Here is a 14,784-nt window from a genome sequence, read left to right on the forward strand (position 1 = left end):
TTTGATGTTTGGAACCTGTCTTTGGAGTGCTCCGGGCCTGCCAGATAACAGCTGTTGCGATGTCGATGTCTGCTGTGGATGCTCCTCATCTGAGCTATTGGAAGCAGCACCCTCTTCCCCCAATGGATGCCAATCTGGGTCAACAACTGGGTCACCCATCACCTCCTCTTCTATGTCATGTGCACCTTCCTCTGTGTCACCGTGTATGGTGGTATAGTGTGCGGGAAGGGGCACCTGAGTCTCATCAGGGTCAGAATCTGGCTCTGTACACTGCGAGGACAATGTAGTGCTCTGAGTGAATGTACCAGCAGAATCATCCATCAGCGGCTGTGCATCAGTGCACTCCATGTCAGATTCATCTTGGCCTGGGTAATTCACCATTTCACTTGATAATCCAGGCATGGTATGTGAAAACAGCTCCATGGAGTAATCAGTAGTATGGCCTGCGTCATCCTTCAATCTTGGTTGGGGTGAAGGACACAAGGAAAGGTGTGGTTCATGAACATGAGCCTCCAATGACGACTCAGTGCTTTTACTTTTTACAACTGAAGAAGAGGAGGCGATAGAGCTGGAGGCTGAGTCAGCAATGTAAGACAAAACTTTTTCCTGATGCTCTGGCTTTAAAAGCGGTTTGCCAACTCCTAGAAAACTAAGCGTTCGAGGCCTTATGTAGCCAGACGATGACGCAGGGTCAGCACCTCCTGCATTCGGTCCTATTTTGCTCTTGCCACTACCATCAGATCCACAACCAACACCATCATTACCAGCTGCCAACCCCCGCCCAATTCCACGGCCTCTTCCACCAGCCTTCCTCATTTTTGGTAGAAATGTAGACAAAATCCAACAAACTATATAGTAATGTAAAACAAGGTACAAGGTGTCTATAGGACAGGGGAGATTTTGAATTTCTGCAGACACTTTTGGACACTGGACATTTTTGGATTGTGTGAGGCCCACTGATATCTGAGCGCTATGTGACAGGCTCGATGGCACAGCTGTGACCAAAGTGACTAGAGGATAAGGGAGATTTTGAATCTCTGCACACACTTTTGGACACTGGACACTTTTGGATTGTGTGAGGCCCACTGATATCTGAGCGCTATGTGACAGGCTCGATGGCACAGCTGTGACCAAAGTGACTAGAGGATAAGGGAGATTTTGAATCTCTGCACACACTTTTGGACACTGGACACTTTTGGATTGTGTGAGGCCCAATGAATATCTGAGCGCTATGTGACAGGCTCGATGGCACAGCTGTGACAAAAGTGACTAGAGGATAAGGGAGATTTTGAATCTCTGCACACACTTTTGGACACTGGACACTTTTGGATTGTGTGAGGCCCACTGATATCTGAGCGCTATGTGACAGGCTCGATGGCACAGCTGTGACCAAAGTGACTAGAGGATAAGGGAGATTTTGAATCTCTGCACACACTTTTGGACACTGGACACTTTTGGATTGTGTGAGGCCCACTGATATCTGAGCGCTATGTGACAGGCTCGATGGCACAGCTGTGACCAAAGTGACTAGAGGATAAGGGAGATTTTGAATCTCTGCACACACTTTTGGACACTGGACACTTTTGGATTGTGTGAGGCCCAATGAATATCTGAGCGCTATGTGACAGGCTCGATGGCACAGCTGTGACCAAAGTGACTAGAGGATAAGGGAGATTTTGAATCTCTGCACACACTTTTGGACACTGGACACTTTTGGATTGTGTGAGGCCCACTGATATCTGAGCGCTATGTGACAGGCTCGATGGCACAGCTGTGACCAAAGTGACTAGAGGATAAGGGAGATTTTGAATCTCTGCACACACTTTTGGACACTGGACACTTTTGGATTGTGTGAGGCCCACTGATATCTGAGCGCTATGTGACAGGCTCGATGGCACAGCTGTGACCAAAGTGACTAGAGGATAAGGGAGATTTTGAATCTCTGCACACACTTTTGGACACTGGACACTTTTGGATTGTGTGAGGCCCAATGAATATCTGAGCGCTATGTGACAGGCTCGATGGCACAGCTGTGACCAAAGTGACTAGAGGATAAGGGAGATTTTGAATCTCTGCACACACTTTTGGACACTGGACACTTTTGGATTGTGTGAGGCCCAATGAATATCTGAGCGCTATGTGACAGGCTCGATGGCACAGCTGTGACCAAAGTGACTAGAGGATAAGGGAGATTTTGAATCTCTGCACACACTTTTGGACACTGGACACTTTTGGATTGTGTGAGGCCCACTGATATCTGAGCGCTATGTGACAGGCTCGATGGCACAGCTGTGACCAAAGTGACTAGAGGATAAGGGAGATTTTGAATCTCTGCACACACTTTTGGACACTGGTCACTTTTGGATTGTGTGAGGCCCAATGAATATCTGAGCGCTATGTGACAGGCTCGATGGCACAGCTGTGACAAAAGTGACTAGAGGATAAGGGAGATTGGATTGCTTTTAAAAAAGCAGTTTGTGGAGCAGTGGGTAAACAGCAATGCAGGAATGTCAGGAAGCCTTAGAAGGCAGCCCAACAACCAACACCACTGATACACCACTATATAGCCTCCCCTTGCACTGCACACACAGTGACTGGTGTGTTGTGCAGGCCAAATTGCTAGCAGCAGAAGCAGTTTTTTTTTTACTTCTCAGCAGGACAAAAAAAAAATTGGGATTGCTTTTAAAAAAGCAGTTTGCGGAGCAGTGGGTAAACAACAATGCAGGAATGTCAGGAAGCCTTAGAAGGCAGCCCAACAACCAACACCACTGATACACCACTATATAGCCTCCCCTTGCACTGCACACACAGTGACTGGTGTGTTGTGCAGGCCAAATTGCTAGCAGCAGAAGCAGTTTTTTTGTCTTCTTCCCTGCCTAACGCTCTCCCTACAGAATCAGCAGCAACCTCTCCCTATACTAAGATCGGCAGAAGTAAGATGGCGGTCGGCATGCACGCCCTTTTATACCCCCTGTGACGCCCACCAAAGCAAGCCAATCACTTGCATGCCCTTCTGAAAGATGGTGGTGACCCGTGCCTATGTCATCACGTTGCCCACAGTGTCCGTGGATCCTGATTGGCTGAAAAAGAGCGCAAAACAAACTTTTGAAACGCGACTTTAGCGCGTAAGTCGCCGACCTCGTGGCCGACCTCATCCTAGGGTCGGGTTTCGTTTCATGAAACCCGACTTTGCCAAAAGTCGGCGACTTTTGAATTTTTTCGACCCGTTTCGCTCAACTCTAGTGAGTACTAATAAAATTTATACTTTTGCATATATTTTGGATCCGTTACTCCGTTTTCTCCTTTTTAAGATTAGTATATGGAGTGGTAATCCTTGCACAAGGCATTTTTGGACCATGGTCACCGCCTTGTCTCGTTCTCTGATACTGGGCATTATCATATATGTAATGACTAGACAAGCTGTGAGGATTCTCCATCGCCGGCGGGAACAGGCGTTCACTTGACTATTAATATGCGGTATGCATGCGGACAGCCATATTCTGACCAGTCTGCATAACCTCACTCAATATACAGTACTTGTATTGAACGAGGCCAGATGTGTCTCACAATGTGGCCTGATATATGCGTATCGCATATGGCCGCTTGGTCTCAGCACCGTAAAATCCTGACAGCTGCACCTGCTGGGAGGATTCCCAAATCTGCAGTCATATAGAGTGACACACTGTGATAAATGTTGACAACCCCTTTTAAGAATGCTGGTTTCACAATAATATTTCAGTTAGACAGGCTTCTGATCAAAGGTGAAAAAAGATAATAATAATAATAATAATAATAATAATAATACATTTTATTTCTATAGCTTCGACATATTCCGCAGCATTTTACATTTCAGAGGGGACTTGTACAGACAATATACATTACAGCATAACAATAATCACATAGATCATAACAGATACCAAGGGGAATGAGGGCCCTGCTCGCAAGCTTACAATCTATGAGGAAAAAAGGGGAGACACGAAAGGTGGGTGGTAACAGTTACCCTGATTGTGTGTGGGTCGCCCCTCACACCCAGGGCAGCGGGGTACTCGGTACCGGGCTGGTGTCAGGGGGAATGTGTCACAGCAGCGGTGACCCGGTCCGTGGCCCTGGGCGACCAATATCAATGGCGGTGATGTTAATGATGTTAAAGTTTATTGGAATAGTTCGTGACGCCACCTGTGGTGTTTGGCAAGCAAGATGTTAAGCCAACGCTGCGTGCAGATCCACTGGGACTGATGGTGTGGTGCAGCAAAGATGGTGTAGCTCTCCACAGGTGGAGCTGTAGTCCCAGGGCAGTGTAGGTGCAATGGATAAGGAGAGGCGCAGAATAGTATAGATGCTGGTACCCAGGTGTAGCGGTGCTGGAATAACTGGAGGACACCAGAGTATGCGGTTCCAAAGCTTTACTCACTGTTTGCAGTTCACACAACTGCCTGCCTCCGCACTGTGTTCTTCAGGTCAGGGCCCCAGTCAACCTCCAGGCAGGATAGTATTCTCCTCTCCACACTCCGCCAATATGTACCTTACTGAACGACTCCTCCAATGCGCCTTTAGGTTCGAAGCACTCCAGTACTTAGTTACCCTGGAATGCCTCTCTCTAGGTGTTCCTAGTCTCTACTTGTATGACAGACAGCTGTAGCCTGCTTGGGGGGCTCCGCTCTGCGTCCCGGCTCACTATCCAAGTGCTGTTGTGTCCCAAGTCTGCGATGGGAGTAAGGCGTTGGTGGCTCACTACTCCTCCGGTGTCTGTTGCCGGACATAAAGATCCAATCAACCTCGGGGACCGGGCCCCTGCCTTTGCGCTCTGGACTGGAAGGGTTCTCTCGCTTTCTCAACCTGCTTCCCACCATCCTTCTATTCTCCTTCGTTCCGATCTGTTCTATCTCTCTTATGGAATCTGTAGTCTCCAGTCTACATCTCTTTCTCCTTCTCTTCCTTCACTGCCCCAGTTCACTGGGGCAGCTGCAGCACTCCTTCCTCCATCCCTTCTTCCAGGGATCCCCACTCTTCACCGAGTGGCTGTTCTCTCCTACTCTGCCTGCCTTCTTCTGCGGACTGACCTGAAATCCTACACCTTCCCTCTCTTTTATATCTAACTCCACCCGCCTCCCCAGCACCTTTCGTGTTACGAAGCCAGGAACAACAAAAGGCACCCTATGACCTTTCCAGCATAAAGCATGGATGGGTCCCTGCTGAACTATCCTGTGTGTGGGGTGCAGGTGTGGGAATGTGGAAGGGAGTTCCCACCCTACCTGGATGGTGGGGTACCACACCTTAGGAGAAGGTGTAGTACCTCTGTGGCGACTGAAGCCTCAGGGGCGACACATATGGACCAGCCATAATGTTAAGTGTGTAACAGTTCAGATGCAGAGGGCTAATGGAAGCATAAAGCATGTGGGAACATGATGCGGGGAACCTGGTTATGGTAAAAAACTTTTGGCTGTGCCACATAGGGATAGATTAGGTTAATGTGTTGAGGCGGTAGGCCAGTCTGAATAAATGAGTTTTCAGGGCACGCTTAAAATTGTGGGGATTGGGGACTAATCGTATTGACCAGGGAAGTGCATTCCAAAGAATTGGCGCAGCACGTGTATAGTCTTGAAGACGGGAGTAGGAGGTTCTGATTATTGAGGATGCTAACCTCAGGTCATGAGCAGAATGGAGGGCGCGGGTAGGATGGTATACTGAAACAAGGAAGGAGATGTAGGGTGATGCTGAGCCATGAAGAGCTTTGTGGGTGAGGGTAATAAGTTTGTACTGGATTCTGGAGTGAATGGGTAGCCAGTGTAATGACTGGCACAAGGTAGAGGCATCGGTGTAACGATTGGCGAGAAATATGATCCTGGCAGCAGCATTCAAGACAGATTGGAGGGGGGGAGAGTTTGGTAAGAGGGAGACCGATTAGAAGGGAGTTACAATAGTCGAGACGAGAATGAATAAGAGAAACAGTCAGAGTTTTTGCAGAGTCAAAAGTAAGAAAGGGTCGAATTCTTGAAATGTTTTTGAGGTGCAGATAACAAGAGCGAGCCAGTGATCGGATGTGGGGGACAAAGGAAAACTCAGAGTCAAGTATGACCCCAAGACAGCGGGCATGTTGCTGGGGAGTAATAGTAGAACCACACACGGAAATGGCAATGTCGGGTATAGGTACATTAGTAGCGGGAGGAAACACAAGGAGTTCAGTCTTTGACAGGTTCAGTTTCAGATATAGTGAGGACATGATGTTATACACAGCATTTAGAAAATTGCTGGTGTTTTCTAGAAAGGCTGGCGTGATGTCAGGAGAAGAAGCGTATAATTGGGTGTCGTCAGCATAGAGATGGTACTGGAAACCAAATCTACTGATTGTTTGACCATTAGGGGCAGTATACAAAGAGAAGAGGAGGGGGCCTAGGACTGATCCTTGAGGAACCCCAACAGTAAGGGGAAGATGAGAGGAGGAGGAGCCAGCAAAAGATACAGTAAAGGAGTGGTCAGAGAGATAGGAGGAGAACCAGGAGAGAACGGTGTCCTTGAGGCCAATGGAATGGAGCATAGTGAGGAGAAGCTGATGATCCACAGTGTTGAATGCTGCAGAGAGATCCAAGAGAATTAGCATGGAGTAATGACCCTTTGATTTAGCTGTTAGTAGATCATTAGAGACTTTAGTGAGGGAAGTTTCAGTAGAGTGTAAAGAGCGGAAACCGGATTGGAGAGGGTCGAGAAGAGAGTTTTCTGAGAGATAGCGGATAAGACGGGAGTGGACCAGGCGTTCCAGGAGTTTAGAGATGAAGGGAAGATTAGAAACAGGTCTATAGTTAGCGGCACAGTTTTGGTCAAGGGATGTTTTTTTAACTAGTGGATGTATGATGGCATGCTTAAATGAGGAGGGAAAGATAAGAGAAGAGAGAGAGAGGTTAAATATTTTAGTTAGGTGAGGGGTGACAGCAGGGGAAAGGGGCTGGAGTAGATGTGACGGAAATGGGTCACTGGTGCAAGTGGTTGGGCGAGAAGATGCAAGGAGCCTGCTTACTTCTTCTTCTGTGACTGGTTCAAAATCAGAGAGTGAGCTAGATGCAGTGGGGGAGGGAGGACAGTGCATGGTATGAGGTGATTGGGAGATAATTTCCTGTTGGATCTGGTCAATTTCTTCATTGAAGTAATTGGCCAGATCGTCAGCTCGAAGCTCCGTGGTTGGGGCCTGTACTCTTGGGTTGAGTAGAGAATGAAAAGTGTCAAAGAGACCTTTAGGGTTATTGGACAGTGAAGTGATGAGGGTGTTGAAGTAGGTTTGTTTTGAGAGGTGAAGGGCAGTGTTGTATGTTCGAAGCATAAACTTATGATGGATGAAATCTTCGGGTAGGTTGGATTTTCTCCACAGACTTTCGGCGCACCTGGAGCACCGCTGCAGGAAACGTGTTTGCAGGGTGTGCCAGGGTTGTCGCCGTCTGTGTTGTGGTGTTCTAGGTATAGGAGGAGAAAATTCATCCAGGGCACTTTGAAGTGTTTCATTGTAATGCTTCAATGCAGAATCAGGACATGAGAGGGAGGAGATAGGGGCCAATGAAGACTGCAAGTTCTTCATAAGTTTCTGGGTGTTAATGGCCTGTATGTTTCTATAAATATGGACAGTGGGGGTGACCTGAGCAGCCTGGCGGTTCTTAATAGAGAATGAAAGAAGGTTGTGGTCAGAGAGCGGGAGAGGGGAATTTGCAAAATCATCCACTGCACAAAGCCGAGAGAAGACCAAGTCGAGGGAGTTTCCGTCTTCATGCGTTGGAGAATTAGTAAGCTGCAAAAGGCCAAATGAGGAGGTTAGAGATAAAAGGTGAGTAGCAGACAGGGAGAGTGGAAGAGCAATGGGGATGTTGAAATCTCCCATTATGAGGGTAGGGATGTCACAGGAGAGAAAATGTGGAAGCCAAGTGGCAAAATGATCCAGGAACTGAAGGGAGGGGCCGGGAGGACGATATACCACCACCACTCGCATGGAGAAGGGGGTGAAGAGTCTGACGGCATGGACCTCAAAAGAAGGAAAGACAAGTGAGGGTACTTGAGGGATAACCTGAAAGGTACATTTTGATGATAGGAGCAGACCAACGCCTCCACCTGCTCTATTGTCTGATCTTGGGGATCATCCTTAAGGACGAATAATCACAGTCATCCATCTAGTCCATGTAACAGAGCCCAAGTTAGACGTGTTGTCTAGTCAGGGAATACTGATCACCCCTCTGCAGGATAAATAATCATTCTGAGACTTGAGTAGAGTAATGTTTGGATTCAGCTTTACTGGGAGCTCAAGCAGTTGACACATGACTGTAAGTATGCTTTTACCAACCAGATTCTCATCCATTTTTCTCAAAGGGGTTATCTAGTCTAAATCCACGAGTCTGCATTCACGCTATATGTCACTAGTAAGTATATTGCAAGTGTGAATGTGGCCGGGTCAGATCTGGACTGGCCATCTGGCAATTCTAGCAAATAGCAGAATGGGCCTGTCTGGTCATGGGCCACATTGCCTGCTACGTTGTAAACAGAATTGGTGTTCTCAAGACACCCATACTGTTAAGAGTTGTGACGGAGCACAAAGTCGCCGACTCCATCGCTTATCCCTGCAGGCCACGGGTATCATTAGAAATATTGGTCATGTTGTAATTCTTGCTGTGCTCAATCCAGGGGAATATTAGTAATATATTCCATCTAGTGCTTGGGGATATGAACAGCATGGGCCTGTATGATTTCAAATGCCAGGGCTGAATTTCAGTCCCAGTCTGTACCTGGGCCGGGTGTATGCATATTAACTACTCGCAGTCACGAGACCAACTGACCGTCATTCCTAGCTCTGACACCAAAGAATCCACAAAGTGTGCAGTGTGTACAGTGTGAGGATTCACAAGTCTGCGGTTATATAGAGTGACAAAGAGTAAATGCAGACTTGGGGATTTAGACAACCCCTTTAAGGCCTCTTTCACACTTCAGTCTTTTGGCGTCAGTCAAAATCCTTCAAAGTGTGAAAAAACGGATCCAGTGAAGATTGGCTAAAAACTGAAGCACCGGATCTGTTTTTTTGACGGATCCGTCGAAGTTGCAGATTTTGGAATTTAAAGGAGGAGAGAGAGAGACAATTTTGCTGTGCCAGAACGGCTTTTTGAGTTAAATTAAATGAATGAAAAATCTTGTGGGCATGCTCAGTTTAAAAAACGGAATCCATCACTTGATTCCGTCATGTGACGGATGGCGACGGATCTGCCGCCCATAGTCATCCATTATAGCAGACAACGGACTGCGACGGATCCGTCACCATCCGTCTTTTCAACGCAGACAAAAAACGTTACTATGTCCGTTGTATCCAGACGACGGATGCTGAAATTTCGAAGGAACCGTCAAATGACGGATGCAATGGATGGCCATCCATTGCAATCCGTCCTTAATGCAAGTCTATGAGAAAAAAAACGGATTCCGCTAAAAAAAAGATCCGTTTTTTTCAAAAAAGGGCGGATTTAGACTGACGTCAAAAGACTGAAGTGTGACAAGTGCTTGAACCACCTAATAAAGTCCAATCTGAAGATTGCATTCTTTTAGTAATCAGCACTGGTGACTAAACATTTTCACTGGGTGGAAAACCCCTATAATAAGGATGTGCTGAGTATAAACTATAACTATTAGGCCAGGATAACACTACCGTATGTGATGCGAGAAACTCGCACGAGTCTCTCGCATCAACACCAGGCGCTGCCGCCGGCACACAGGAGCGGAGCAGCTGCTGCATAGAAATACATATAGTCACACTATTGTTTAATCTGGATGTGAACCTGCTTTGCATCTTGTTCTTGATTACCGCACTCCAACTGCTTGATCAATAATGTTTACATTATTATCACCATATACTACATTGACCAGTTTTTTCGGCTTTACAGCTAAGGTGTATATTATGCTTTTCTGTATCAGCTTAGTGCATTGTGAGGTTTTTCAGGCAGCTAAGAATAATGTAACCATATGAATAAAGACTGATATAGATCCGTATTCACTTACAGTGAGTATTGTAGCACAGCCAGATAGGACAGGGTTAAACCCAAACTCTGCAGGCTCTGATTATTAGCACCTGGCTGGTCTGCATATAATCGGGCTAGGTACTCACATTAGTCAATCTGCTTGGGAAAAGCTGACCAGAGTGGGTGATAGTGGAGCTGAAGAGAGACTGCACAGGCTGTGTGCACCAAACTGCAAGTATCACTGGTTACTGTGGACAATAGCTGTTTTGTTTGACCGAACTGAGACTAGCTCAGCTGTGCCTGAGTAGCCAGGGTATATATTGTGTAGTCAGCCCCTGGATAAGGCTAGGGATTTATGCTTATGGTTTTGTTTTTTTGGTCCTGTACAACCTGTGGAAAAAATGTCACATTATTCCACAAGAAACCTGTGCCTGTGTGCAGAGCCACCATAAGAGCATTACTGCCCTTACTAGTGTATGGGGCATGGTGAGCAGAAGCAAAGAGGGGGGCGGTGTACTTCTTCTTACTGGGCTCCAAGGGCAGGATTCGGCCAGGTCAGTAACGGAACACATGTCCGAGGACACACAATAAGTTAAAATCTATGCACAGCTATAGCTTTCTGCACGGCAATAGTTTAAAGCTGCCAGTCAATCAGAGGCCGGCAGCTGATGTCAGCATGTTATGTCATTGCCATGCACTGGCGCATCAAATGAATGAGGAAGAGGATGCTGCTTGACCGCGGCCAGGTAAAAAGAATCTTTTATTCTACTGAAAGCTGCCATATGGGGGCTGGGATAGTAGAGAATGTGGGGCCCAGGATGTGGGAGAGTATTACTGTAGGGGTTAATTAAGGGATATTATTAATGCTGTGATGTATTTTATTTTTGAGGATCCTGTTTTCAGTGTGGGATGTTATGTTACTGTGCAGTGCGACACTGTTGATTTTACTTTTTTCATCTGGCGTAGTGTAGAAGTTGGGGAATGTGCTATGGAAGTGATCAGCTATTGAGCACTGTGTGCTTATTTTCTGCAGAGACGAGTCCTGGCTGGAAGAAGTGATGTCAGTCTGCACTGGATGAAGAAGAAAAAGAGAAGTTGAAGGACTTCAAAAACAAATTTCACTGAGTCAGTGTATTGCATACAACATACAGAGCTCCTGTTTATAATGTCACTGCTGATCACCATTACCTGCACACCAACACTATATACAGAGCTCCTGTGTATAATGTCACTGGTGATCAGTGTATTACTTGTACACTGTATACTATATTCAGAGCCCCTGTGCATAATGTCACTAGTGATCCCTGTATTAACTGTACACTTACACTATACACTGCATACTATGTATAGAGTTCCTGTGTATAATGGTAATATTAGTATTGTGTTTTTTTTTTTTTTTAATTAATGATGAGTTTTGTAGTATTCGGTCACTGTGGTCTGGTCATGGTGTGGCGATATTTATCCCTTGTATGTAATATTATTCGGACATTACAGTGCCTTGTGAAAGTACTCAGCCCCCTGGAACTTTTCCCACATATCATGCTTAAAACATAAAGATACCAAATATACATTTTTGGTGAAGAATCAACAACAAGTGGGACACAATGGTGAAATTGAATGAAATTTATTGGTTATTTTAAATTTTTGGGGAAATTCAAAAACTGAAAAGTGGGGCGTGCAATATTATTAGGCCCCTTTACTTTCAGTGCAGCAAACTCACTCCAGAAGTTCATTGTGGATCCCTGAATGATCCAATGTTCTCCTAAAATGATTAATGATGATAAATATAATCCACCTGTGTGTAAACAAGTCTCCGTATAAATGCACCTGCTCTGTGATAATCTCAGGGTTCTGTTTGAAGCACAGAGAGCATCATGAAGACCAAGAAACACAACAGGCAGGTCTGTGATACTATTGTGGAGGAGTTTAAAGCTGGATTTGGATACAAAATGATTTCCAAAACGTTAAACATCCCAAGGAGCACTGTGCAAGCGATCATATTGAAATGGAAGGAGTATCATACCACTGCAAATCCACTAAGACCCGGCTATCCCTCTAAACTTTCATCTCAAACAAGGAGAAGACTGATCAGAGATGCAGCCAAGAGTCCCATGATCACTCTGGATGAACTGTAGAGATCTACAGCGGAGGTGGGACAGTCTGTCCATAGGACAACAATCAGTCGTACACTGCACAAATCTAGCCTTTATGGAGTGGCAAGAAGAGAGCCATTTCTCAAAGATATCCATAAAAAGTGTCATTTAAAGTTGGCAACAAGCCACCTGGGAGACACACCAAACATGTGGAAGAAGGTGCTCTGGTCAGATGAAACCAAAATTGAACATTTTGGCATAAAGGCAACACAGCTCATCACCATGAACACACCATCCTAACCGTCAAACATGGTGGTGGCAGCATCATGGCTTGTGGTGGTAGCATCATGGTTTGGGCCTGCTTTTCTTCAGCAGGGACAGGGAAGATGGTTAAATTTGATGGGAAGATGGATGGAGCCAAATACAGGACCATTCTTGAAGAAAACCTGTTGGGAGTCTGAAAAGACCTGAGACTGTGACGGAGATTTGTCTTCCAACAAGACAATGATCCCAAACATGAAGCAAAATCTACAATGGAAAGGTTTACAAATAAACGTATCCAGGTGTTAGAATGTCAAAATCGAGACCTGAAAACAATCGAGAATCTATGGAAAGAGCTGAAAACTACTGTTCACAAACGATCTCCATCAAAGCTCACTGAGCGCAAGCTGTTTGCCAAGGAAGAATGGGCAAGAATTTCAGTCTCTCGATGTACCAAAACTGATACAGACATACCCCAAGCAACTTGCAGCTGTAATCGCAGCAAAAGGTGGCGCAACAATGTATTAAGTTAAAGGGGCCGAATAATATTGCACGCCCCACTTTTCAGTTTCTGAATCTTAACAAAAAATTGAAATAACCAATAACTTTCGTTCAACTTCACAATTGTGTCCCACTTGTTGTTGATTCTTCACCAAAAATTTACATTTGGTATCTTTATGTTTTGAAGCATGATATGTGGGAAAAGGTTGAAAAGTTCCAGGGGGCCGAATACTTTCGCAAGGCACTGTATGTGGTTCGGCTATTGTAATACAGTACTTGTTCCTTTTATGTGGTATTATTCGGTCACTACGTGGTTTAGTCATAGTGTGATGGTATTTGTCCTTTGAATGTGGTATTATTAGTAATTTTAAAAAATGTTTGACACATACTTACAGAAAAATAAATAAAACGTACCTAAAAAGATTATTAGGTATTTTAAGAAATGTTTAATAGTTTAGAGTAGGGTCCGGCCAAAACAGTTTACCTTGCTGTTTGTGGTGGCGGCTTAAAAAAATCTTTTGGCCAAAACAAAAGCTGCTGGCTATGAATGTGATATGGTGTTAGATGGTAACTGTTATAAGGTATGTCTCCACGGGGCATGCTGGCAGCACTTTGGGCAAAGCGGAAACATGATCTGCCCAAAGTGCCGCCCCCCCTTTGTATGCGACTTGATACCGCATGTGTTCATTGAACATATGCAGAATCACCGCATCGTATCCATAGACAGGGTTATTTACAGTCATATGTTAAAGTTTGGGCACCCCTATTAATGTTAACCTTTTTTCTTTATACCAATTTTGGTTTTTGCAACAGCTATTTCAGTTTCATATATCTAATAACTGATGGACTCAGTTATATTTCTGGATTCAAATGAGGTTTATTGTACAGAAAATGTGCAATCTGCATTTTAACAAAATTTGACTGGTGCAAAAGTATGGGCACCTCAACATAAAAGTGACATTAATATTTCGTAGATCCTCCTTTTGCAAAAATAACAGCCTCTAGTCGCTTCCTGTAGCTATTAATGAGTTTCTGGATGAAGGTATCTGTGACCATTCCTGTTTACAAAACAATTCCAGTTAAGTTTGATGGTCGCCGAGCATGGACAGCCCGCTTCAAATCATCCCACAGATGTTCAATGATATTCAGATCTGGGGACTGGGATGGCCATTCCAGAACATTGTAATTGTTCCTCTGCATGAATGCCTGAGTAGATTTGGAGCGGTGTTTTGGATCATTGTCTTGCTGAAATATCCATCCCTTGCGTAACTTCAACTTTGTCACTGATTCTTGCACATTATTGTCAAGAATCTGCTGATACTGAGTTGAATCCATGCGACCCTCAACTTTAACAAGATTCCCAGTGTCAGCATTGGCCACACAGCCCCAAAGCATGATGGAACCTCCACCAAATTTTACTGTGGGTACCAAGTGTTTTCTTGGAATGCTGTTTTTTAGCCTCCATGCATAATGCCTTTTTGTATAACCAAACAACTCAATCTTTGTTTCATCAGTCCACAGGACCTTCTTCCAAAATGTAACTGGCTTGTCCAAATGTGCTTTTGCATACCTCAGGTTTGTGGCGTGCTTGCAGAAACGGCTTCTTTTGCATCACTCTCCCATACAGCTTCTCCTTGTGCAAAGTGGCTGTATTGTTGACCGATGCACAGTGACACCATCTGCAGCAAGATGATGCTGCAGGTCTCTGGAGGTGGTCTGTGGATTGTCCTTGACTGTTCTCACCATTCTTGTTCTCTGCCTTTCTGATATTTTTCTTGGCCTGCCACTTCTGGGCTTAACAAGAACTGTACCTGTATTCTTCCATTTCCTTACTATGTTCCTCACAGTGGAAACTGACAGGTTAAATCTCTGAGACAACTTTTTGTATCCTTCCCCTGAAAAGCTATGTTGAATAATCTTTGTTTTCAGATCATTTGAGAGTTGTTTTGAGGAGCCCA

This window comes from Dendrobates tinctorius, unplaced genomic scaffold (genome assembly GCF_039654945.1).
Source record: "Dendrobates tinctorius isolate UK_male_01 unplaced genomic scaffold, ASM3965494v1 ptg000036l, whole genome shotgun sequence".
NCBI lineage: Eukaryota > Metazoa > Chordata > Amphibia > Anura > Dendrobatidae > Dendrobates > Dendrobates tinctorius.